This window comes from Pan troglodytes, chromosome 4 (assembly GCF_028858775.2).
Source record: "Pan troglodytes isolate AG18354 chromosome 4, NHGRI_mPanTro3-v2.0_pri, whole genome shotgun sequence".
Classification (NCBI taxonomy): Eukaryota; Metazoa; Chordata; class Mammalia; order Primates; family Hominidae; genus Pan; species Pan troglodytes.
This window is the reverse complement of record NC_072402.2, coordinates 113,886,361-113,910,011: the sequence shown is the minus strand read 5'-3', so window position 1 is coordinate 113,910,011 and position 23,651 is coordinate 113,886,361. Positions and strand designations below refer to the sequence as shown.

Sequence of the window (23,651 nt, the reverse complement as noted above, 5' to 3'; positions counted from 1 at the left end):
AAGAGCGGCTGGAGCTTGGCAGTCATTTTATTAGTCTGATTTAGCAGCATCTAACAGAGATGGCAAGTTTTATCATGCACCTTTAACTACCAAATTCAAAAAACAAGCAGAAGGTTTACCATGGGAGGTAGAGAGTGATCAGACTATATCCTTTAGTTATTCTTCCAGTAAAACAGCATGTGTTGTCTAAAATTGCGATGGGAACCTGGGAGCTCATCAGAAAAATTGAGCTCTAGTTGAATGTCTTCTTTAATACCATATACCACGACCTCCACAGTAAATAAAAGGTTGACAAGCAGACATTCATTGCAAGATCAAATATTAATATCAAAATGGAGTATAATGTTAAACTTTGCAATTTAATTATGGTGCTGAATTTGTATTCAGCATATTAAGTGTCAATGAGTGATTTTTTGTTTGCATCTTATTATTGATTTTAACATATTCTGTAAATTAAAATAAAGGGGAAAGGCAGATTGCTGCTGCAGTTATACTTCTGCCTGTAACATAGAGGAAAAAGACTATACTATTAGATATTTCCTCCTCAAAAATGGCAGATAATCTTCTTAATATTCAGTACCATCAGGAACCAGAACTAAAAGGAAAATTATAAAGAAGGTAAAAAAAGAAAAAAAAAGGAGGATGGAGAAAACAACTAAATGAATATGGTATTACAAACAATAACTTAAGCCTCACTGTAATATTTCCCTATATGAACCATTCATACCACCTTTCAGAAAAGTGGAATTTAGTGAAATAGATAATTTAAAGTCTTCCATTATTATTGTGTGGGAGTCTAAGTCTCCTTGTAGGTCACTCAGGACTCGCTTTATGAATCTGGGTGCTCCTGTATTGGGTACATATATATTTAGGATAGATAGCTCTTCTTGTTGAATTGATCCCTTTACCATGATGTAATGGCCTTCTTTGTCTCCTTTGATCTTTGTTGGTTTAAAGTCTGTTTTATCAGAGACTAGGATGCAACCCCTGCCTTTTTTTGTTTTCCATTTGCTTGGGAGATCTTCCTCCATCCTTTTATTTTGAGCCTATGTGTGTCTCTGCACGTGAGATGGGTTTCCTGAATACAGCACACTGATGGGTCTTGACTCTTTATCCAATTTGCCAGTCTGTGTCTTTTAATTGGAGCATTTAGTCCATTTACATTTAAAGTTAATATTGTTACGTGTGAATTTGATCCTGTCATTATGAGGTTAGCTGGTTATTTTGCTCCTTAGTTGATGCAGTTTCTTCCTAGTCTGGATGGTCTTTACATTTTGGCATGATTTTGCTGTGGCTGGTATCGGTTGTGCCTTTCCATGTTTAGTGCTTCCTTCAGGAGCTCTTTTAGGGCAGGCCTGGTGGTGACAAAATCTCTCAGCATTTGCTTGTCTGTAAAGGATTTTATTTCTCCTTCACTTATGAAGCTTAGTTTGGTTGGATATGAAATTCTGGGTTGAAAATTCTTTTCTTTAAGAATGTTGAATATTGGCCCCCACTCTCTTCTGGCTTGTAGAGTTTCTGCCGAGAGATCCGCTGTTAGTCTGATGGGCTTCCCTTTGTGGGTAACCCGACCTTTCTCTCTGGCTGCCCTTAACATTTTTTCCTTCATTGCAACTTTGGTGAATGTGACAATTATGTGTCTTGGAGCTGCTCTTCTCAAGGAGTATCTTTGTGGCGTTCTCTGTATTTCCTGAATCTGAACGTTGGCCTGCCTTGCTAGATTGGGGAAGTTCTCCTGGATAATATCCTGCAGAGTGTTTTCCAACTTGGTTCCATTCTCCCTGTCACTTTCAGGTACACCAATCAGACGTAGATTTGGTCTTTTCACATAGTCCCATATTTCTTGGAGGTTTTGTGCGTTTCTTTTTATTCTTTTTTCTCTAAACTTTCCTTCTCACTTCATTTCATTCATGGGAAAGGATTCCCTATTTAATAAATGGTGCTGGGAAAACTGGCTAGCCATATGGAGAAAGCTGAAACTGGATCCCTTCCTTACACCTTATACAAAAATCAATGCAAGATGGATTAAAGACTTAAACATTAGACCTAAAACCATAAAAACCCTAGAAGAAAACCTAGGCATTACCATTCAGGACATAGGCATGGGCAATGACTTCATGTCTAAAACACCAAAAGCAATGGCAACAAAAGCCAAAATTGACTAATGGGATCTAATTAAACTAAAGAGCTTCTCTGCACAGCAAAAGAAACTACCATCGGAGTAAACAGGCAACCTACAGAATGGGAGAAAATTTTCACAACCTACTCATCTGACAAAGGGCTAATATCCAGAATCTACAATGAACTCAAACAAATTTACAAGAAAAAAACAAACAACCCCATCAAAAAGTGGGCAAAGGATATGAACAGACACTTCTCAAAAGAAGACATTTATGCAGCCAAAAGACACATGAAAAAATGCTCATCATCACTGGCCATCAGACAAATGCAAATCAAAACCACAATGAGATACCATCTCACACCAGTTAGAATGGCAATCATTAAAAAGTCAGGAAACAACAGGTGCTGGAGAGCATGTGGAGCAATAGGAACACTTTCACACTGTTGGTGGGACTGTAAACTAGTTCAACCATTGTGGAAGTCAGTGTGGCGATTCCTCAGGGATCTAGAAGTAGAAATACCATTTGACCCAGCCATCCCATTACTGCATATATACCCAAAGGACTATAAATCATGCTGCTATAAAGACACATGCACACGTATGTTTATTGTGGCACTATTCACAATAGCAAAGACTTGGAACCAACCCAAATGTCCACCAATGATAGACTGGATTAAGAAAATGTGGCACATATACACCATGTAATACTATGCAGCCATAAAAAATGATGAGTTCATGTCCTTTGTAGGGACATGGATGAAATTGGAAATCATCATTCTCAGTAAACTATCGCGAGGACAAAAAACCAAACACCGCATGTTCTCATTCATAGGTGGGAATTGAACAATGAGAACACATGGACACAGGAAGGGGAACATCACACTCTGGGGACTGTTGTGGGGTGGGGGGAGGGGGAGGGATAGCATTAGGAGATATACCTAATGCTAGATGACGAGTTAATGGGTGCAGCACACCAGCATGGCACATGTATACATATGTAACTAACCTGCACATTGTGCACATGTACCCTAAAACTTAAAGTATAATAATAATAAAATAAAATAAAAAGAAAGATAATTTAATTGGGAGTCCAAATATTTAGATTCTATTCCCACCTGTGTCACTTGCAGGGTGTGTAACTTTGGATAAATTAAAAACCTTACTTTGTTTCACAGACTTAAAACCCAACGACAACTTCTTATTCTCTTTAATGCTGCAGTGCAGTCCATGTCAGTCTGTGACATTAAGCTGGGATTTCTGGTTTCTGGTCTGGCATGTAAGAAGCTTGGAAGTCACCATTTCATCCTAACAACAAATACAAATCTCAACAAACTGAAAAATCAACGATTCTTCTCGGATGCATAAGAGAAGTCAAGTCATAGGGTAAACCATTGCCCCCCAGATTGGAGAGACAGATGTAAATACAGAGAATTGTAACTTATTGGAGTAGAAACCCAGAAGTAGAAACCTCCATGGGAGCTAGTGCCAGTGTAAGAAAACTTAAACAGCAATTAATTGCTGGAGTCAGTGTGGACAACTGTAAAAACTGAAAAATGCAGGGGCACCCAGCCATAAGGAGGCTCCTCACTTCTGTTGAGTTTAACCTCCAGAAACTTGATCTGGTTCTCACAGTGAATACTGGAGAAAAATCCACTCATGCTTCCAGCAAAGGAAAGGACACGCCATTTTTAAAATATGCCGGATCACTCTGTGCTTCTTACCAAGGTCTGCCCACAGAGGAAACTATTTAAACAGAGCTTAACCTGTTGGAGTTCTATCAGAGCCTAACTGACTTACAGGAAGGAAAATATCCAACTCCAGTTGGCACTAGCCTTCCAGGTGGGAGAAAGAAAATACCCAACTCCAGCTCACTCTAGCCATCTGTCCAACTGGAGAAGGATAAAAAAACTGAGAAGCACTTGTGAAGTTCACAGTCAAGAGGCACAGGCTTACTAAAAAAGTGATACCTAATCATAGGACAATAGAACACTTCTCTTCTCCCAACATAAAAACACAGAGTTTGAAGAGGACAGAACAAGCATCAGAACCAAACACAGCTATGGCAGGGATGTTGGAATTATAAGATCAGGAATTTAAAACAACTGTGATTAATATGCTAAGGGCTCTAAGGGATAAGAAGACAGCAATAACAGATGGGAAGTACAAGAAGAGAGATCTAAGAAATAACCAAAAGAAATGCTAGAGACCAAAAAAACCACTGTAACAGAAATCAAGAATGCCGTTGAATGGACAAAACTCAGGAAAGAACCTCTGAGCTTGAAAATATCTCAACAGAAAACTTCAAAACTGAAAAGCAAAGACAAAAACAAAACAAAACAAAAAACCCAAGAGGAAATGTGGGACAACTACAAAAGGTATAACATATGTGTGATAAAAATTGTAGAAGAAGAAAGAGAAAAGAACAGGAAAAAAATGTAAAGCAATAGTGACTAAAAACGTCCTCAGATTAATGTCAGATACGAAACCATAGATCCAGGAAGCTCACAGAGCACCAAAAGAGATAAATGCCAAAGAAACTACACTGAAGGATACCATCTTCAATTTACAGAAAATCAAAGATAAAGACAAATCCTGAAAGATGCCAAAGGGGTGAAAAAAACACCTTACTTACAGAGGAGCAAAGATAATTACATCCAATTTTTCCTCAGAAACAGTACAAGCAAAAAGGGTGGAGTAATGGGTACAAAAAAATATATATATAGTAGAAAAAACGAATAAGACCTACTGTTTGATGGCACAAGGAGACTACAGTTAATAATAATTTAATTGGGCATTTTAAAATAACTAAAATAATATAATTTGATTATTTGTAACACAAGGGATAAATGCTTGAGGGGATGGATACCCCATTCTTCATGATGTGATTATTACACATCGTATGCCTGTATCAAAACATCACAAGTACCCCATTAATATATACACCTAGTATGTATCCACAAAAATTGAAAATACAAAAAGAGTAGAGTAAAATATTTAGTGTTGAGGAAAAAACCCAACAACCTAAAATTCTGTGCCCTTTGAAATCACCCTTTAAAAGTTAAGAAGAAAGCCAGGCATGGTGCTACATACCTGTAATCCCAGATACTCCGGAGGATTGCTTGAGCCCAGGAGTTGAAGACCAACCTGGGCAACATAGCGAGACCCTGTTTATTTTAAAAGTGAAGGAGAAATAAATATCTTCTCAGGCAAATAAAAATCAAGAAAATTTTAGGCTAGTGGACCTGCCTCACAAGAAATGTTTTTTAAAGTTCTTTAAAAGATGTTAAAGGAGATAGGTCAGAAACTCAGATCTACATAAAGAGGGAGCATTAGGGAAAGAATACATAATGGTAAAATAACTTTGTTTCATTCTTAATTGATCTAACAGATCCAAATCATTACTATTTTGAACAAACAGACTTTTTAGATACAATATCAAAGCTACAGTCCATAAAAGAAAGAAGTGACAAGCTGGACTTCATTAAATTAAAAACAAAAAATCTATACTGGGGAAGACACTGTTAAGAGAATAAAAAGACAAGCTAAAGATGACTGGGAGAGAATATCTGCAAATCACATGTCTGATATAAAGGAATGTTATCCAAAATATATAAAGAACTCTTAAAACTCAACAATAAGAAAACACAGCTTAAAAGTGAGCCAAAAACCTAAACAGAAACCTCATCAAAGAAGTTACACAGATGCCAAATAAATATATAAAAAGATGCTCCACACCGTATGTCAGTAGAGAAATCCAAATTAAAACAAAAATGAGAAACTACTACACACTTACTAAAATGGCCAAAATCTAGAACATTGACACCACCAAATGCTGGTGAGGATGTGGAGCAACAAGAACCCTCATTTCATTGTTAGTGGAAATGCAAAAAGATACAACCACCATGAAAGACAGTTTGGCAATTTCTCACAAAACTAAACATGCTGTTACCATACAATCCACCAAACATGTTCCTTGGTATTTATCCAAAGGAGTTGAAGACTTACGTGCACACAAAAATTTGCACATGGAAGGTACAGCAGCTTTATTTATACTTAGCAAAACTGGAAAGCAATCAAAATGTCTTTCAGTAGGTAAATGAATAAATAAACTGTGGTACCTTCAGACAAGAGATTATTTAGTACTAAAAATAAATGAGCTATCGATGCATGAAAAGACATGGAGAATTTAAATGCATACTAATAAGTGAAAGAAGAAAACCTGAAAAGACTTCATACTGTATGATTCCAGGTATATGACACTTCTGAAAATGGAAAACAGGACTGTAGAGGATTTTCCTTGTAGTAGAAATTATGGTATATGATACTACAGTGGTGGATATACTGTCATTATACACTTGTCCAAATCCATGAAATGTATGACACCAAAAGTGAACCCTAATATTAACTAGGGTCTTGAGTGATAATCATATAGGTTCATCTATTGTGACAAACATATCACTCTAATAGGGGATACTGATAATTGGATAGGCTATGCATGCATAGGGGAAGGGAATATATGGGGGATCTCTATACCTTCCTATCAGTTTTACTGTGAACCTAACACTGCTCTGAAAAATAAAGTTTATTATTTTTTAATAAATAAGGTATGGTCATTCTATTAAAAATGACTTCCATAACAACCAATTATGTCAATACAATGTTTGCTATTCTTTATAGTATTAGGCAAAGTCAAGAGACTGGCTGCTAAAGGTGAACACCTATAAAAGGCATACAAAAAGGGAAAAACCAAAATGTACTTAAAAATTAAGCTCACTCTTCAGCTGTAACTAATATTAAGGTCTTTCTGCTTAAGAGTACAATGTACATTCCTGAGTATAACTTAAGGCTATAAACTGAGGTTTAAAAAAACAAAAATTATGTGTGAAGTGTGTATAAATGTAGAAAAACTATCAAAATAATCAAGACTGCATATGTGTAAGTGAGAGGAGACAGCAGGGAGGGTACATCAGTGATTGTAAAGCCTTCCAGGTAATAACCACAAGGAAAGCATCCATAGTTCTGGGCTAAACTGAACTGTGAATCTGCACTTAGTATTTCTACTTCTCCTACTGACTCAATATATAACCTAGGCAAGTCATGTAATCTCCCTGTACTTCTTTATGTGAACTGGATTCTACTCAAAGGGTAACTGGCTATTTCACAGGGAACTATACTTTAATCTGCACTTTACTGCAGTGTCAGAAAGGTGAATAAAATGGCAGAATCCTTTCATGAATTTTCTGTTTCAAAGAAAATAAAAATCTGGGGCCAGGCACGGTGGCTCACACCTGTAATCCCAGAATGTAGGGAGGCCGAGGGGGATGGATCACTTGTGCTCAGTTTGAGACCAGCCTGGGCAACATAGTGAGAACCTGTCTCTACAAAAAATAAAATAAAATAAAAATTAGCCAGGCTTGATGGCACTCAAGTCCCAGCTACTCAGGAAGCTGAGGTGGGTGAATCACTTGAGCCCAGGAGGTAGAGGTTGCAGTGAGCCAAGATCACGCCACTGCATTCCAGCCTGGGCAACAGGGCAAGATCCTATCTCCAAAAAATAATTCTGTTTTCAACTCTACTTATAATTTGGCAAGAAACAGAAAAAAAGTACTGTAATTTCATGTATTGTTTGCGTAAAATATTAATACAATGACATTTTGCAAAGTAAAAAATGTTATCCTAGGTGTTAATTTCTTAGTAAGTCTTCAAAGCACACTACCACCAAATGGATGCTGAATGAATGAAATGAACTTTACAGTCTCTTCTAAAACTCAAGATTCTATGATTGTAATGTAGGCTATGCAAAATTTGATGAGGCAACCCCACATTAAAAAATGCCAAAAGGGTTTACTTTAGAATAAAATATTTTAAATATTTAACGGACAGAAACATTAAACTTTCTTGATTATATACTTCTGATATAAATTACTGAAAATCTGTAAAAAGAAAATACTTACAAAGTTGTTATTTGTATGTAAGCACATACTGAAAGATAGGAATACATAGATAGAAATGCTCCTAAGCTTAATTTAGTAAATCATACATCACATTAAAACAATATCCATTAATTTTTAGGCTTTGTTCAGTGTCTTACTGATAAATTTGAAAATTAGTAATATGATGTCCTTTATATAGGAAGATAAAGATTCATCATTTAGAATATACTATATTAGTTATTTTTCCAATCATTATATAGACTGTGAAAAGCCATTCATATACACATAGTTAGTATTTCTGTGACTAACAGCATAAGAGATGTTTGAATATAAGCACATACTGCACACAGCCTTAAATAATAAACATTTTTCTTTTTTTTTAAAAAAAGCACCAGTAAAACATCAACTCCATAATCCTGACTCTTTAATATCATGTGATAATAATCTACATTAACCAAAGCAGGAATCACAGAGTTAACAGATTTGGCTATTACTTTTTTTTTAACATATTTATTTTTCCATAAGTTATTGGGGTACAGGTGGTATTCGGTTACATGAGTAAGTTCTTTAGTGGAGATTTGTGAGATTTTGGTGCACCCATCACCCAAGCAGTATACACTGCACCATATTTGTAGTCTTTTATCCCTCACCCCCTCCCTCTCTTCACCCCAAGTCCTCGAAGTCCATTGTATCATTCTAATGCCTCTGTGTCCTCATAGCTTAGCTCCCACAAAACAGTGAGAACGCACAATGGTCGGTTTTCCATTCTTGAGTTACTTCACTTAGAATAATAGTCTCCACTCGTTGGTTGATGGGCATTTATTTGGGTTGGTTCCATGACTTTGTATTTGTGAATTGTGCTGTTATAAACATGCGTGTTTGCAAGTGTCTTTTTCAAATAATGACTTCTTTTCCTCTGGGTAGATACCCAGTAGTGGGATTGCTGGATCAAATGGTAGTTCTGCTTTTAGTTCCTTAAGAAATCTCCACACTGTTTTCCATAATGGCTGTACTAGTTTACATTCCCACCAGCAGTGTAGAAGTGTTTCCTGATCACTGCATCCATGCCAACATCTATTGTTTATTGATTTCTGATTATGGCTGTTCTTGCAGGAGTAAGGTGGTATTGCATTGTGGTTTTGATTTGTATTTCCCTGGTCATTAGTGATGCTGAGCATTTTTTCATATGTTTGTTGGCCATTTGTTATATTTTCTTTTGAGAATTGTCTATTCATGTCTTTAGCCCACTTTTTGATGGGACTGTTTTTTTCTTACTGATTTGAGTAATATTAAACAATACTGATTCTACCCATTCATGAGCATGGGATGTGTTTCCATTTGTTTGTGTCATCTATGATTTCCTTCAGTAGTGTTTTGTAGTTTTTCTTGTAGAGGTCTTTGACTCCTCGGTTAGTTATATTCCTACGTATCTTACTTATTTACTTTTTGTTATTGTAAAAGGGGTTGAGTTCTTGACTTGATTCTCTGCTTGGTCGCTATGGGTGTATAGAACAGCTACTGATTTGTGTACATTAATCTTGTATCCGGAAACTTTGCTGAATTCGTTTACCAGTTCTAGGAGCTTTCTGGAGGAGTCCTTAGGGTTTTCATGGTAAACCATCATATTGTCAAACACTGACAGTCTGACTTCCTCTTTACCAATTTGGATGCTCTTTCTTTCTTTCTCTTGTCTGACTGCTCTGGCTAGGACTCCCAGTACTATACTGAAGAGAAGTAGGGAGAGTAGGTATCCTTATCTTGTTCCAGTTCTCAGAGGAAATGCTTTCAACTTTTCCTCATTCAGTATTATGTTGGCTGTGGGTTTGTCATTGATGGCTTTTATTACATTATGGTACGTCCCTTGTATGCCGATTTTGCTGAGAGTTTTAATCATAAAGAATGCTGGATTTTGTTGAATGCTTTTTCTGCATCGATTGAGATAATCATGTGATTTTTGTTTTTAATTCTCTTTATGTGGTGAATCACATTTATTGACTTGTGTATGTTAAGCTATACCTGCATCCCTGGTATGAAACCCACTTGATCATAGTGGATTATCTTTTTGATATGTTGTTGGATTTGGTTAGCTAGTATTTTGTTAAGGATTTTAGCATCTATGTTCATCAAGGGTATTGGTCTGTAGTTTTCTTTTCTGGTTATGTCCTTTCCTGATTTTGGTATTAGGGTAATGCTAGCTTCACATAATTAATTAGGAAGGGCTCCTTCTTTACCTTGTGGAATAGTATCAAAAGGATTGGTACCAATTCTTTGAATGTCTGGTAGAATTCTGCTGTGAATCTGTCTGGTCCTGGACTTCTCTTGTTGGTAATTTTTTAACTTACCATTTCAATCTCACTGCTTGTTATTGGTCTGTTCAAGGAATCCAATTCTTCCTGATGTAAGCAGCTAAGAGAGTTGTATCTTTCCAGGAATTTATCCATCTCTTCTTGGTTTTCTAGTTTATGTGCATAAAGTTGTTCACAGTAGCCTTGAATGATGTTTTGTAGTTCAGGAGTGTCAGCTGTAATATCTCCTGTTTTGTTTCTTAGTGAGGTCGTTTGGATTTTCTCCCTTCTTTTCTTGGTTAAACTTGCTAATGGTCTATCAATTTTTTTATCTTTTCAAAGAATCAGCTTTTTGTTTCATTTATCTTTTTCATTGTTTTTGTTTCCATTTCATTTAGTTCTGCTCTGATCTTGGTTATTTCCCTTCTTTTGCTGGGTTTGGGTTTGGTTTGTTCTTGTTTCTCTAGTTCCTTGAAGTGTGACCTTGGAATGTCAGTTTGTGCTCTTTCAGTCTTTTTAGGGATTTAGGCATTTAGGGATTTAGGCATTTAGGGCTATGAACTTTCCTCTTAGCACTGCCTTTGCTGTATCCCAGAGGTTTTGGTAGGTTGTGTCATTATTGTTGTTCAGTTCAAAGAATTTTTAAATTTCCATCTTGATTTCGTTTTTGACCCAATGCTCATTCAGGAGCAAGTTATTTAATTTCCATGTATTTGCATGGTTTTGAAGGTTCCTTTTGGAGTCGATTTCCAGTTTTATTCCACTGTGGTCTGAGAGAGTGGCTTGATATAATTTCAATTTTCTTAAATTTATTGAGGCTCGTTTTATGGCCTCAATTATATGGTCTATCTTGGAAAAAGTTGCATGCACTGTTGAATAGAATGCATATTCTGTGGTTGTTGGATAAAATGTTCTGCATGTATCTGCTAAGTCCATTTGTTCCAAGGTACAAATTCATTGTTTCTTTGTTGACTTTGTCTTGATGACCTGCCTAGTGCCGTCAGTGGAGTACTGAAGTCCTCCACTATTATCATGTTGCTGTCTATCTCATTTCTTAGGTCTATTAGTAATTGTTTTATATATTTGGAAGCTCCAGTGTTAGGTGCATATGTTTAGGATTGTGATATTTTCCTGTTGGACAAGGCCTTTTACCATTATATAATGTCCCTCTTTGTTTTAACTGTTGTTGCTTTAAAGTTTGTTTTGTCTGACATAAGAATAGCTTCCCCTGTTTGCTTTTGGTGTCCATTTGCATGAAATGCCTTTTTCCACCCCTTTACTTTCAGTTTATGTGAGTCCTTGTGTGTTAGGTGTTAGGTGAGTCTCCTGAAGGCAGCAAATAGTTTGTTGGTAAATTCTTATCCATTATGCCACTCTGTATCTTTTAAGTGGAACATTTAGGCCATTTACATTCAATGTCAGTATTGATATGTGAGGTACCACTGCATTCATCCAGCTCTTTGTTGCCTGTGTACCTTGTTTTTGCTTTTTAAGGTGTATTTTTGTTTTATAAGTCCTGTGCGATTTATTCTTTAAAGAGGTTCTGTTTTAATGTGTTTCCAGGATGTTTCAAGATTTAGACCTCCTTTTAGCAGTTCCTGTAGTGGTGGCTTGGTAATGGTGAATTCATGCAGCATTTGTTTTTCTGAAAAAGACTATCTTTCCTTTATATATGATGCTTAGCTTCGCTGGATACAAAATTCTTGGCTGATAATTGTTTTGTGTGAGGAGGCTGAAGATAGGGCTAATCCCTTCTAGCTTATAGGGTTTCTGCTGAGAAATCTGCTGTTAATCCAATAGGCTTTCCTTTATAAGTTAGTTACCTGGTGCTTCTGTCTCACAGCTCTTAAGATTCTTTTGTCTTAACTTTGGATAACCTGATGACAATCAGTGTGCCATGATCTTTTTGTGATGAATTTCCCAAGTGTTCTCTGTGCTTCTTGTATTTGGATGTCTAGGTTCCTAGCAAGGCTGGGGAAGTTTTCCTGGATGATTCCATCAAATATGTTTTCCAAGCTTGTAGAATTCTCTTCTTGCTCAGTAATACTGATTATTCTTAGGTTTGGTTGTTTAACATAATCCCAGACTTCTTGGAAACTTTGTTCATATTTTCTTATTCTTTTTTGTCCTTGTTGGATTGGATTAATTTGAAGACCTTATCTTTGAGCTCTGAATTTCTTTCTTATAATTGTTCAATTCTATTGTTGAGACTTTCCAGAGCATTTCACATTTCTATAAGTTTGTCCAAAGTTTCCTAAATTTTTTATTGTTTTTTAAGTATCTATTTTCCTTGAATATTTCTCCCTTCACTTCTTGTATTGTTTTTTGGATTTCCTTGCATTGGGCTTCACCTTTCTCTGGTGCCTCCCTGATTACCTAAATAACTCACCTCCTGAACTCCTTTTCAGGTAAATCAGGGATTTATTCTTGGTTTGGATCCACTGCTTGTGAACTAGTGTGATTTTTTTTGGGGGGGGGGGGTGTTAAAGAGCCTTGTTTTGTCATATTACCAGAGGTGGTTTTCTGGTTTCTTCTCATTTAGGTAGGCTCTGTCAGAGGGAAGGTCTAGGGCTGAAGGCTGTTGTTCAGATTCTTTTGTCCCACAGGGTGTTCCCTTGATGTAGTACTCTCTCCATTTTCCTATGGACGTGGCTTCCTGTGAGCCAAATTGCAGTGATTACTGTCTCTCTTCTGGGTCTAGCCACCCACTGAGTCTACCCGGCTCCAGGCTGGTACTGGGGGTTGTCTGCACAATATCACGTCCTGTGATGTGAACCATCTATGGGTCTCTTCTCCGTAGATACCAGCACCTGTTCCAGTGGAGTTAGTGGGGGGTGGGGGGATGGGGGGTTGTGCAACGGACTCCATGAGGGTTCTTAGCTTTGGTGGTTTAATGCTCTATTTTAGTGCTGGTTGGCCTACTGCCAGGAGGTGGTGGTTTCCAGAGAGCATCAGCTGTAGTAGTGCAGAGAGGGACCAGCAATGGGCAGGGGCTTAGAACTCCCAAGATTATATACACTCTGTCTTCCGCTACTAGGGTGGGTAGGGAAGGACCATCAAGTGGGGGCAGGGCCAGGTATGTCTGAGCTCAGACTTTCCTTGGGTGGGTCTTGCTGTGGCTGCTGTTGGGGATTGGGGTGAGATTCCCAGGTCACTAGAGCTGTGTACCTAGGAGGATTATGGCTGCCTCTGCTGAGTCATGCAGGTTGTCAGGGAAGTGGGGAAAAGCTGGCAGTCATAGGCGTCACCCAGCTCTTATGCAAACCAAAGGGCCAGTCTCACTCCCACCGAGCCCCACAAGAGCCCCAAGTCTGTTTCCAGGTGGTGGGTGAGACAGGCTTGAAAACTTGCCCCAGGCTATCTGCCGCCCAGTTGCAAAAGAATAGGGCTTCGTTCTTCCCCCACCTGTTGAGTGTGCACTCCAGATTTGTGTCCTTCCCAGGAGGAGTCCCCAGGACTCCTCTGGCCAGGAGGCTTCTCACCCCATTAAAATTGTTACAAAGTTGAGCTAGAGATTTACTTCTCTCTGTGGAGTTTTGCCCCCTGCTCCTCTGGCCACCCTCCTGATGGATCCCTGTGGTGTCATGCAGGAATGGCCTGCTAGGGGATCCAGCGAGCTCCAGGGCCTTTCTGCTGCTTCCTCTACCCCTCTGAAATCTGGAAATAGCATGAGTCTATCATCCATAAACTCATATTTTCATTCATGTTTGACAGAAAATCACAATGTTATAATGTCAAAACTGTGGAAAGTTATATAAGGCAACAGGGTGTAAAATGTAGAAAAGTGCTTATTATAAATAAAATATATAGTTCCAGCAAATTTGGTAATATGTTTAATTTGACTTTTAAAAATACATATTTTACATGACTTAAATATTCACTTAAAGTGTTTGTTTCCCAACTTGTACTCTATCAATTTAAATTATTCTGAAAGTAAACATGTAGCTATCTCAAAGTTTTATAGAACTTAAGGTTTGAGTTTTCATTCTTATCTTTCAAGATTAGTATTTCAGCTTAAAGTTTTTAGTTGCTTTCCTTGTTAATATTTCAGGTACAAAAGTTATATGTAACTAAAACATAAATAAGAGGTATTCCTCAAAACATGGTAGCAAGACTTTACAATCCCAACTCAAGATGATTTAGCATTTATATTCCAAAGAAACAGAGAACTCTTGGTTGCCAATGACAGAAAATCTAACCCAAACTGGCATAGGCAAAAAAGCAGTGTAATGGGTTATGGAACTGAAACCGTAGGATTAGAAATAGTTTTTAAAATAGCTGGATATTTATCAAACTATAAAATATGGTAGCAATTTCTGTACATATGTGTACCACTTAGTTGTATTTAAATGCACATACAATTATTTTGTATGTAAGTAGAATTCCACAACGTAAATATACCGTCACTGCTATCTGTTCCTCTGTATATTCATTAATTAATCATATATTTTTTAGCTGCATATTTAACTTTCAAACAGTTCCTAATTATAAAAGTTTCACAACATTTTCTACTAGATATATATATAGGCCTCAAAATACACCATCAGGACTCAGTTTCTCTCCCTCCATCCTCTCAGTCCTACTTTCTGATATTTTGGTCTTCTCAGCTCCATGTGATGTGTGAGGCTGTGGTGCTCGAAGCTGCAATAGCTATCTTTCAGTGGAAGTACCCTGATATATACTCATCCAATCTCAACCAATCACTGTGTTGAAGGAGATAAAGCATGCTGATTGCTTAGGCACAGGTCACATAAATCACCTCTGAATTGGTGGAGGTAGCCCTACTCTAAGAGCAGGAAAGGGAAAGATTCTTCAAAGAAAAATGAAGGGAGGTTTTTCAGAAGGTCAGGAGTACATGCCTAGTACAAATTACCTCCTTTCATAATAAAGATAATATTAATAAACAGCAACAACTAAAAATACGCTTTAAGTTGTTTTCATTTTGCTAAAATACATCAACAATTTCTTGAAAATAGTACTGTTCATTAGATTTTCATTACTGTTTTCTTCTGATGTCATACTTAAATAAACTTTTATTTCCTCTTTCTTAAATTCTCTCTACAGTGTTAACTGAAATTTAGGGTTCTGGCAGCTGTGGCTATAAAAAAGTAATCATAATAAGATATTGCCAAACAGCTAGGGATTAAGACCAATTTTTCCAAGAGAATTGTACTAGTCCAGTTCTTGGTCACAAAGAATGGAAGTGATTTCTGGTTAAGTTAAGCAGGAAACAATTCGGATGGCACACAAAATGATGAAGCTGAAGAAACAGACTTGGGAAACAAGATGGCACTAAGGAAGGTTAGGAAGCCAGAACTGCAACCAAAATCATGCTGGAAAAAAAGACAGCCTAGGAAGCCTCTGCTGAGGATGTGGCACCACCACCACTGCTGGTACCAGTATCTCCACTGGTATGAGACACTGGATGCTGCTCTAGCCACTAGAGGCTGGGGTGGGAGGACTGCTTGAGCCTGGGAGTTGGAAACCACTAGAAGAATAAATTCTAAACTGTTGCTATGTCTTTGCATCACTTTTCCTAGATGTGAAGTCTCATGCAGAGATTTCCAACTAGTTGATGGAAACTCTAGCTGTCACAGGAGGTCATATGCCCCAAACTCTAGCTGTCACAGGAGTTATGAGAGGAACTATCTGCCCCACTTTGGCTTCCACAGAGGGAAGTGGAACCTAAGGCACTCAGAATAAACCCGAACATACAATGAGCCATCAATAAATTTTTTATTCTTGTAAAACACTGTTTAAGCAATTACGTGGCAAATGTTGTTTTCACAGTGATATTATGTGTCTGATAGCACAACCTTCATTAATAACAAACATATGGGCTGGGTGCAGTGGCTTATGCCTATAATCCCAGAACTTTGGAAGGCCAAGGTGGGTGAATTGCTTGAACTCACAAGTTCACGACTAGCCTGGGCAACATGGAGACAAAAAAATACAAAGATTAGTCAAGTGTGGTGGTGCGCACCTGCAGTCTCAGCTACTCAGGAGGCTGAGGTGGGAGGATTGCTTGAGCCAGGAGGTGGAAGCTGAGCCAAGATCGTGCCACTGCACTCCAACCTGGAGGATGATAGAGCCAGACCTTGTCAAAAAAAAAAAGAGAGAGAGAAAGAAGGAAGGAAGGAAGGAAAAAGAAGAAAAGAAAGAAAGAAAGAAAGAAGAAAGAAAGAGAAAAACCATGTGCTCACTTACTTCAGTAGCATATATACTAAAATTGGAAAGACACAGGGAAGATTAGCATGGCCCCTGCACAAATTTGTGAAGTGTTCCATTTTTTTCAAATAAAATAAAAACTATTAAAAAGAAACACAAGAAAGATATTCCTAATATCACACAATTGTTGGGAGAACAGAGGCAAAAACTGATTACTCTAAATCAAACTTATTAGCTCTAATTTTAGCAAAAAAAAATTCCATGCCCGCCACCCCCAGTGTATTCCGCCTGTAGAACATACTTTAAGTCAAGTGGACTTGATAAGGCAAAAACAATAAACCTAAGAGGTAATCAAAGCTTGTCCCTTAGGAGTTGATCATGACAGGTCATAGACAAGTTATTTTCCTCTCCATCATGAGTGCTAATTGGTCAAATAAAATCAGTCACTAACTGCAAAGTAGGTACCAATGTTCATCTAGGTTAGTTTCCATTATAGTTACTGGAAACTAACAGAGTAAACCTTCTGTTGTAAACTGACGTAATGATCTTTTAGGTCACCCTTAAAGATTCCTGTCCAGATCTGAATCTATATACTTGAAAAAGAAAAGCTGTCACTTGGTTCCTATATTACCAAACTGCTTCTGTGATTACAGGGTAAAGTCCCTTATTATTCTCTCAGAATTCTACCCAAGACACATGGCTATAACTTAACTAAAATAAAGTGGAAGGTATAAAGAAAGTACTTTAAAAAAACACTGTTTACAACATAAAGTTATTTAAGTATAAATACTTGGAATTCAGCAATTTTATTTATAATAATGTTTGGTTAAAAAAAGAATTTAATTACCATACTATGCTTTCTCAACTCAGTTAAACACAAACTATATTCATTTCCAAATTTCCGTTGGATATTTAAATTAGAATATACTACAAATATATTACATGTAAATGTTAATATATGAAGTAATTTAGAGAATGTTAATACATGAAGTAATTTAGAGATCATTTAACCTACTTTGTAGCAGTAGTCCAAATCACTCTTCTTTGTTACAGCCATATATAGATAGGTTGCTGATTTTTTTTTTACATCAATATCTTTACACTAAAATATCTTCAGAAATTACCTCTAATACTATTTACCAATCCATCAAATATGGTAGCAATCTCTATACATATGTATACCATTCAATTATATTTAAATGCATATACAATTATTATTTTGCATATAAATAAAATTCACAAAACAAATACACTGCCAGTGCTATCTATTCCTTTGTATGTTCATTAATTTATCATACATTTTAGTTAAACATTTCGCTTTCAGATAGTTCCTAATTATCAGTTTCATAACACTTCATTTATTCTACAGCATTAGGAGCTGAAAAGGGTCTAATATATTCAGGAAGAAAACACTTTCTGGGGTCTCTTTTGAACACATGTATTCCCATACTGTTTTTAAAGTTTTCTGTTTTGATTTTTAGAAACTTGATTCATTTGTCTATTATTATTATTATTATTTACTTTAGGATATACACTGAGTAGTACTCAATAAATAATGTGATTTGATTAAAAGTGCCATAAGAAACAAAATACTCAGCTTCCTAGTATTTGAAATTATTATATATTTCTAGTTATTTTTAAAGCAAAAAGGAGAGGACAATAATGGAAAAGTATATATGTTGTGCGCCTATGATGCATTACGGGCTACAGTGCTTAATAACTCTAGTGGAATCACTAATAGTTTTTCCTCCACTTAAAATTCATTATGCTGCTAAGGAAGAGAAACTCCAATAAGGCCAAGGACACAACTGATGCACTGAACTGGGAAAAGCTACAGTTGTTAATTTATTCAGTCATTTCTTCAACAAATATTTCTTGAGCTCCCCTCTCCAGTCCTATAACCAGTGGGATCCCTAATCTCTAGAAGCCAACATTAAAAGGCACAGGGAGAATGACAAATACATTATTACAAATGTGACAAGTGCTGTGAAGAGAAGGTATGAAGTAGGAGAACTCAGCCAGTTCAGGTCAAGGTAAACCTCCTTCACAAGATCACATCTGATAACTGAACAGTTAGGTGGGAGGAGTTGAGGAAGGCAGAGAGTGTTTGCCAGTTAAAGGATAGAGCCTGCAAAAACCCAGAGAAGGAGAATATTAACTGTATTTCATGAAATGAAAAAAGTGCTTAGAGCTAGAAAGGAGAGGTAGAATTGTGCAAATATAATGTTAGGGATATGAGACTATCAGAAGGTAATGGGAAAGCTGTTAAGTGCGGAAGTGAAACAAATTTACAAAAGCAGTTTGGGGTTATGGGAGCAGAAGCTGTATTGGAATGGGCTAAAGACAATGAAAATAAACAATTTGTTTAAAAAGTTTGACTGCGGGGTGAGAAACAGAGTTGCAGCTGAACCAATAAGTTGATTAATTTGTTACCTTCATTCGATGCTTGGATTTATTTGAACATGTTTAAACGTTGACAGTAAAAAGTCTACAGGGAGAAAGATAATGAAGATGGAGGAAAGAAAAATTCCTCAGATGATTAAAAGGGGTCGAACCCAGACCTCGGGAAATCATAGGTAACCATTAGCCCAATGTGTTATTTTCTCCAAAAATGCTTGATGGCAGTAAAGTCAGGTAACATTCATCCAGGGTCAGAGTTCTTGCTGGTTGGTACAGAGAAGACTAATGGGAAAAGAACTTGCAGACACTGAAATGAGAGTAAAGTGATTAGAGTCTAAGATAAGAAGATAATGAAAATAGTAAGGGTCTAATAAAGATATCTCAATGTAGTCAGAGGAGGAAGCAATCAGAGGCAAGATGTATTTGTTATTTACCAGTTGTAAAATTTGTAATCAAGGCTCAAAACATAGCTCTTTGTTGACAGAGTTCAACGCAAGAGCTAAGGAGGTCAAGGAATTTTTCCACCAGAAATGCCCTCTTTGCATAGGACCCTTGTCCTTTTGCTATGTTTTGTTCTCAGAGAACTCCATGCAATAAGACAGAATGGAATTCCTCCCTACTTCCCCACCCTAACTCCCACCCATTCCCACAAACTTTAAAACGCCAAGGAGAAAGCAGGGTGGCATCGGAGAAAAAGGAAAGCCAAGAAATAGACTGCTTGACCCTGCTTTTGTTTTTTCAAGCTTTTTTGTAATACACAGACCCCTTTGTTCAATCAATATCTTACACAGAAATACAAATGGTAAAACAGAAAAGTATAGCTGCTCTGCTAGAAGTAGGACCTGAGGTTCTGTTAAATGCCCCTTGTCTTTGTCCTTCCCACATACTTATACCTAGAAGACACCTAGGACTCACAGCACAACTGACCATTTTTGTTCAAACTGAACAAAAAAGTAAAAATTCTATGCTTTCTTAAGACATACATTGTAGTTTGGGTCATTGTGGATCACATAGGTTAAGACAATATAAAGATCTATGGGCGCAAAGCTCTAAGAAATAACGAGGAACTTGTACTTATATCTCCCTTTCTATACTTAGCAGTAGGACTTGTTCATCTTTGGGAAGAAACCTGTATGTGCCAAAACTTTTATCACACATTTTGTATAACTGCCTTCTATTCTTTCAAAATTCTTGTCAGGAAGTCATATTATTCTCATTTTGCAAAATAGGAAGTTAAGGCCCAGAGGAGTCAAGTAACTTGCCTAAAGTCACAAAGTTAATAAGTGAAGGGGTCAGGATTCAAAGCTGATTTAAAAGCCCCAAAATCGATTATATTACATTGCCTCCAAGATTCATGAATTTAACAATGTTCCTCTACTACCATTTATATATAAAATCTTCTGGCTAAAAGCCCATAAAATGTTTTCTCATACATACTATTAAAAACAGTTCAACCCTAGAGAATTATCATGGAACTGTTTTAGATTAACAGGGCATAACATAGGCATTCTAACAGATCTCTGCTGAATCTGTTTTCTTTTGGTAAATAACAACTCCACTGCTGCTGGAGTAAAAGTTGACGCTGCTTTTTTAGGTTTGGTGTTCATTTTATCTTATTTCTACACCAACATTGATGAGACTGTACCCTAGGAGTCAATGTTAACCAATATTATCAACCCAGAAAGGCTGGGTGGAGGTGAAATTGCAACTACTAAAAATATGTCTATAAAGAAGTAACAAAAGTCATGGAAACAAATATTTGAAGAAAACAGTCACTAAATAATAGGATCATGAGAAAAAGAAGCCCAAATCAATTCAACTTATTGTAGAGTAAAGCTGATTTTAATCAAGACCTTGAGGAAAAAAAAAAAAAAAGGTCAAATATATAGTTAAGAAAAATAAAGAAAATGTGAATACATAATTAGGGAGTGAACACAAAAGGACTGACATGCTAGATTAAAAAAAAAAGACAGAACTAAGGACCACATAGAAATGTCTGTCCTTTTTCTATGTGTTATTATGGTAATAAATACATCTATTGGTCTTCCAGAAACAATGTGAGATCTATAAAACTTCTTTCACTAGTCATTAATAGTATTTGTTCCCCAAAGCATCATGACCTCAGTAATTTAGTATTTGGAATTTGAGAACAACATAGTTAACTGGATTATTAACCCTTAACGGGAGACTGATTAAAATAATTAAAATCCACACAAAATCCAAAAGTTATTTATATTTTGTTTAAAATAACACCAGTATGCTCTGCAGTGCATGGAAACATATAATCTCAAAAACATCCTACCTCATTTCTAATAAGCACTAATTCTATTCACGTATAGCCTGCCACCATATATACCTGAATATGGTCACAGTAGAGACATTTCCTAAGGGCCACAAAGGAACTGCTTCATTAATTATCAGCTATCCAGGTAACCCAAAACTAAATGTAAAATTTATATTTATACATTCATTCAAAAAGTATTTATTAAATGGTTACTCTGTGGCAGTGTGCTAAGTGCAGTGAATATATTGGTGAACAAAACAGAAATGGTCTATTTCTTTAAAATATAAAGAAACAGCACTCTCTCAGAACACAAAGAAAGTTACAAGTTTAAATTAAATACTACTTTGAAGATTTTTATTAATTTCAAGGAGGCCTATAATTCACTTTCATAAGGATATGGGTTATTTAAGTCCTCCTAACAGTCCCTTGGATACCTGAAAAATACGTTTAAAATAAAAACAAGATTGAATTTCATTTTAATGAGTCTATGTAGTCATTGAAATTCTAGGGCATGAGCTAGCTAAACCCAGATTTTCAAAACTACTTCAGGCACTTACATTTTTCTCAAGGAGTCTGCTAAGATCTTTAGGTTTTAGATCTTCTAGAAACATTTTTCTTTCAGTTCTGGCATCATCCTTAGTCTCCCCTATAAATATTAACATTTCATATTTTGACTAACTCAATATAATGTTAGATATTATATGCCCATGGTAATTTATTTCTAGGTTCTCTGGTGAGTCAATGGCCTCTCTCACCAACAATCTCTTTATGATCATTATATTAGTCTGTTCTCACATTGCTATGAAGAAATACCGAAGACTGGGTAATTTGCAAAGAAAAGCGGTTTCACTGACTCACAGTTCTGCATTGCCAGAGAGGCCTCAGGAAACTTACAATCATGGCAGAAGGCAAAGGAGAAGCAGGCACCTTCTTCACAGGGTGGCAGGATGGAGTGAGTGCAAGCAGGGGAAATGCCACATGCTTAAAAAACCATCAGATCTCTTGAGACTCACTATCATAAGGACAGCATGGGGGAAACTGCCCCCATGATCCAATTACATCTACTTGGTCCTGCCCTTGACACGTGACGATTATGGGGATTACAATTAAAGATGAGATTTTGGGTGAGGAGACACAGCCAAACCATATCAATCATGTATTTATTATTTTCTGGACAATCTGATTTTTTCCACTTGGAGATCCCTTTTTACTTAGCTTTCTAATTTTTTAGTATTTGTATATGTCAACATTCCCTTAAACCTCCCCAAATAGATTGCTTTCCTCTTAATTAATAACCTTAGTGTTTTCTCTAGAATACTGTTTTGTTCTCTAAATTTTATTAATATCTGAGAAATATTCTAAATGTCTCAGCAACAAAGTTTCTTCTTTGATTTCTCACTTTAATGTATCAATTTTTAATCACCTCAACTGACTTTTTTTTTGCTCAAACTCTCTCAAAACAGCTGAGCTCCCTGACACCCACCCCCCACACCTCTTCCCCATTTCAGTAAACAATACTACCATTCATTAATTTACATAAACCGGAAACCTATTGTTCTTAATTTCTCTCCTCTTTCTCTTTCACCTCCTTCCCTGCCTTCCATCCATAATCTTAATATTAAATAGTAGCCTAGAGCTAAAGTACTATCAGTTCTTAGACTAAAGAAACTTTTTGTTGTTGTTGTTGCCTCAAAGCCTGTATACATTCAATTGTCTGCTTGAATAATGCGCCTCCCTCCTCTTAACAGACCTAGTTGTTTCTCTTCTGTGGGTCTCAATTTCAATGTCATCTCCTCAGAGATCACTACACCTAAAATAGTTTGCTAATAGTATCAATCATCTCCTTGTTCTTGTCCTTCACATGACATATTTCAACTGGCAACTACATAATTTGTCTGTTTACCTGTTTTTGTTCATATATATGTCCCCTAAGAGAATATAAACTCCATGGGGGCAGGAGCTATGTCTATCCTACTCTTTATCTCCAGCTCGAAATATGCCTGGCACATATTAGATGTTTAGTAAATATTTACTGAATAAATAAATGAATATAGTAGAAAGTTTAAAGAAATGCTGAGATGTTGGCCAATTTTATAATATCCTACTACTGTGATAAGCAAGATCACGTTGCCAGAAGTTAAAGATAACTTTCTTAAATTAAAAAACCTTCCTTCTCATTTTCATTCTGATTAGGTCAAATGGTTCCACCATGATTTATAACAATGATTCTCAAAGTATGGTCCTTGGACCAGAAGCATCCTGCACATTTCAAAATAATAGTTCTCTAAAAATATTTCTAGAATTCGACAAAACAGACTTCCTATTATTATTTCCTTCTTTATGTGGATTTTTATGATTAACCATGTTTCATACTTTTTAAAAAAATCTATGACTCAAAACTCAGTAGCAATAATGTAGATAGGTTTAAACTGCTCTGATTTCTGCTAATTTCTTTCATA

General features: G+C 36.5%; 1 protein-coding gene and 1 pseudogene across 2 annotated transcripts in view; one reads left to right on the top strand and one right to left on the bottom strand.

Moving 5' to 3' along the window:
- COMMD10 (COMM domain containing 10) overlaps window positions 1-23,651 on the bottom strand; it is a 206,167-nt gene that overhangs the window by 90,858 nt on the left and 91,658 nt on the right. The gene's annotated exons all lie outside the window — the stretch shown is intronic.
- Window positions 16,536-16,633, top strand: LOC112209296 (U6 spliceosomal RNA; annotated as a pseudogene).